The 4,300-nt window shown below is 42.6% G+C and overlaps 1 long non-coding RNA gene across 1 annotated transcript in view; it reads right to left on the bottom strand.

Moving 5' to 3' along the window:
• LOC139024658 (uncharacterized) overlaps positions 1-4,300 on the bottom strand; it is a 34,741-nt gene that overhangs the window by 7,220 nt on the left and 23,221 nt on the right. The window lies entirely within an intron of this gene.

Raw genomic sequence — 4,300 nt, 5'->3', positions numbered from 1 at the left:
ATAGTCTGGACATCAGACACCTTCACCAGCAACTGCATAGAGAGAGGTAGAAACCACACATTATAACCTCACATAGAGAACAACCACACATTACACCTCACATAGAAACAACCACACATTACACCTCACATAGAAACACCACACATACCTCACATAGAAACAACCACACATTACACCTCACATAGAAAAAACACACATATACACATTAGACAACCACACATACACACATAGAAACAACACACATTACACCTCACATAGAACAACAACACATTACACCTCACTAGAGAAACAACAACACATTACACCTACATAAAAACAAACCACACATTACACCTCACATAGAAACAACCACACATTATACCTCACATAGAACAACAACCCATTACACCTCACATGAAAACAACCACACATTACACCTCACATAGAAACAACCACACATTACACCTCACATAGAAACAAACCACACATTCACCTCACCAAGAAAAAACCACACATTTACACCTCACATAGAAACAACCACACATTACACCTCACATAGAACAACAACACATTACACCTCACATAGAAACAACCACACATTACACCTCACATTAGAAACAACCACACATTACACCTCAACATAGAAACACCACCACTTACACCTCACATAGAAACAACCACAACACTACACCTCACATAAAGAAACAACAACCACACATTACACCTCACATAGGAACAACCACACCATTACACCTCACATAGAACAACCACACATTACACCTCACATAGCGAACAACCACAACATTACACCTCACATAGGAACAACCACACATTACACCTCAATAGAACAACAACCACACATTAAACCTCATCTAGAAACAACCACACATTACACCTCACATTTCAGTTGCACAGAAACTTCAGCAGTCTACAGGTGACACAGTGTGCTAACATTGTACTGCCTGTCACTACATTTGAATAGCTAGTTGTCCCTTGGGCCACCATACAAAGCAATGCAAAATGTGTTGACGTTGTGATAATTGGTTGCTACTGTATTTCACTACCATACTAAAGAGTGGGGAAACTCTATCTAATAACCAGCTGTAACAGACACATTTTATTTGTGTTTTTTGTCTCCCTCTTCAGTTCATAGGAAAAACAAAAGATACATGAAACACAAGTAAACACATGTAACACACACACACACCACACACACACACACACACACCACACACACACACACACCACACACACACACACACACACACACACACAACACACACACACACACACACACACCACACACACACACACACACACCAACACACACACACACACACACACACACAGAGAGAGAGAGAGAAAGGCGTTTGAAGTCGTTCTCTCTGGAGTGCAGTGTGACAGAGGCTAGAGCGAGAGCTCAGCAGCTCAGCCTATAAATAAATGTATTCTGCACACCGGGTGCGTGATCTGCTCTCCAGCCAGTGAAGTGAGGGAGCCTGGGTAATTATCACGGTGGCATTTCAGAGGATGTTCTATTAGCTGTTATTTTGAGCCGTTGCTGTTTTTACGTTTTCCTTTCGTTTTATCTGCCTGGCGCTAAACACCTAACGAGGGCTAGAGCGATCAGGAGGGAGAGAAAGAGAGAGAGAGAGAGACTGAGACAGAGAGAGAGACAGAGAGAGAGTGAGACAGCAAGAGAGATCTCTCTCTTATCTAACAGCAGTAGCTCAGTGTGTCAATCAAAACTTTTCAGATTGCCTGACTCCTAGACCTTCTAATGGTGGTAACACGCAACACAATGGGCCAGAAAAGGTTGAATGCATTGGCCATGCTGTCAATCCAGCATTACTTCAAGTTCATCCAGAGAATGCCAGACTTTAATGACAAAGTAATTGAGAAGCTTTCCCAGAAGAAGGACCGCCACGCCACCGTCCAAAAATATATATTGTATGCTGCTGCATAATTGATGTAATATAATGGGGAAATATGTATACTGTAGCTAAGAAAGTAACACTAAAGCGAAAAACTCACCAGAAGCGGGTGGGCGGAGCAAGCAGAGCAAGGCAGGTGGAAAGGACGGGACAGGCAGAACAGTGACTGTGTGCAAGCAGGATAGTCCATATATCGCCAATTATCTTTCCTGATAGCAATGTTGTCTATCCAGAAGTGGATGACTTGGTCTAATTTAGCATGTACGTTAAAGCCTCAACTCTTAGCTATCTCTTCCAATTCAAATGAGCTTGAAAAAAAGTGAATAATGATTTTTGCTTTGTTTTATGTGACTACAGCGGCAGCGATAAAATGCAAAAACAGAGGCACGTTCATAGCGGATATCCCGCCCGCCCAGCTTTGGTTGGATCATTATAATTCAAAACAATGCCTTCTAAAATAAATCACAATCATGCCTCGCACGCTTGCCTTTGGTGAGTTTAGACCATAAGTGTATGTTGTGTAGTAAGCTGTTAGTAGCCTATGTGTCTCACCCTGGGAATTAGGTCCCTCTTCCCCTCAGAACTTAGCCTACTGTTATGACTTGGTGTACAGGGAGAAAACTGTAAGAACGGCCCATGTTCTGAAATTTGTCGTTGTCCATTTTAAAAGTGCTGAACAAATAGGCATATAGGCTACGTCCATCTCAGCTCGCTCAAGTTTTAATCGAAATTACGGCTTGCCTCTTGTCCGCTCATCGTTCCCTTATACCATAGTTTGTACAGCTCCATTGTTATATTGCTTATATAAGTCATTAGTATCTTATTCATCATTTCAGGCAATGTTAGAGTGATGCATTTCCTTGTTTTGATTACTTTGTGTATTATAAGGAAGGCATAAGGAAGGCATACTATGTAATGTTGTTGGGTCTGTAACCACAACCTGGTCTCAGAGCATTTCATATTATTCTGTATATAAAATCTGAGACACTATTTAGTATGATATGTTACGTTTTGTGTTGAATATATTAATTTGTGGATGTCCATCACCCATTTCGTATGATATGTTACGCGTTACAATTATTTTTATATGTTATGAATTTACAAAACGTATGATGTTGTTAATGTTAAAATGTTACAAATTGTAGCTAGCTGGCTAATGTTTTCTGTTTAAGAGTTAGGTTAGGGGAAAGGTCAGTTAACAAGTAATTGCAAAGTAGCTAAAAAGTAGTAAGAACTTGAAAAGTTAGTTACTAATTAGCTCAAATGCAAAAATGTAAAAGTTGTCAAGGTGAATTTGAACTTGCAACCTTTGGATTGCTACAATGTTCGCGCATTATACACCAGCCATCCCTTAAGTTACGCATACCCAACGTAACATATCATACTAATTGAGTGTCCGTCTCCCTTTACTATGTTACGTCTATTCTGAGGCCTGGCTGGTTACCAATGTTTGCAGTGACAGGCCTCGTTCCAATTCAAATATTTTTGTTCAACAAAAGTTCAGTAATAGACCGGCAGTGTAATTCCAGTTCATATTGCGAACGTTGGTTTTCTTTGCACAATGCTCTGCGGGGCGCTCGTGTACGTATACAGTATTGTCTACAAAAGTGGATCCTCGTGATTGCATTTCCTTCCTCTTGGACAAATAATAAAAACACTTCAAATGGACAGGAAGGAGGGTGCAGGCAGTGAGGTCGCTGTGTAATGCAGACCTCAGTTACAGGTACAGTTAGACAACCAACCTGAGAGGTCATTAACTACAAAAAGCCCTCCGCATTGAGTTTACTGGGGGGAGTTGTTGCAATGGTTTCAGAGACACGCACCTTTAATCTAGGTGTGTAGTTAGACGGATGACCTCTTGGCTATCTCAGTAGCTGAAGTGCATCGCTCTGAATTTGACTAAGAGTAGATCCCCCCGCCCCCGCGTCTCTCTCCGTCCGTGCCTCGCGCTCCCTCACGCTCCCTCTCACTCCAGTCCATCCCTCTCTCCCTCGCCATCGCGACAAACCTGCACGTCACAGGTGAGCTCCACCACTTGTGTGGATCAGCGTCAGTTGCCGTAGATGGGTCCCGTATCGAAGGTACACAGTACCTAAACCCAGGACAGCCCAAACCCAGACTCAAGAGACTAGCCGTCCGGCTGGTAGTTTTCATTGCCAAGCCCTGTTAGCTGAAGGAACTACCCGTCCTGGTAGCGTTTTCATTCCACCCTGTTACTGGAGAACTACCTGTCCTTAGTGTTCATTCCACCCTGGTACTGCGAACACTACGGGCGTCCTGTAGGGTTTTCATTCCAACCCAGTTACTGAGGAGAACACAAAATACCGCTGTCCCCGGTCACTCCTGGTAGGTTGTTCATTCACAAGAATGCTGCGCGTCTCGTGTTC

This window comes from Salvelinus sp. IW2-2015, unplaced genomic scaffold (assembly GCF_002910315.2).
Source record: "Salvelinus sp. IW2-2015 unplaced genomic scaffold, ASM291031v2 Un_scaffold1754, whole genome shotgun sequence".
NCBI classification, from domain to species: Eukaryota; Metazoa; Chordata; class Actinopteri; order Salmoniformes; family Salmonidae; genus Salvelinus; species Salvelinus sp. IW2-2015.
This window is presented reverse-complemented; position numbering and strand designations above follow the sequence as displayed.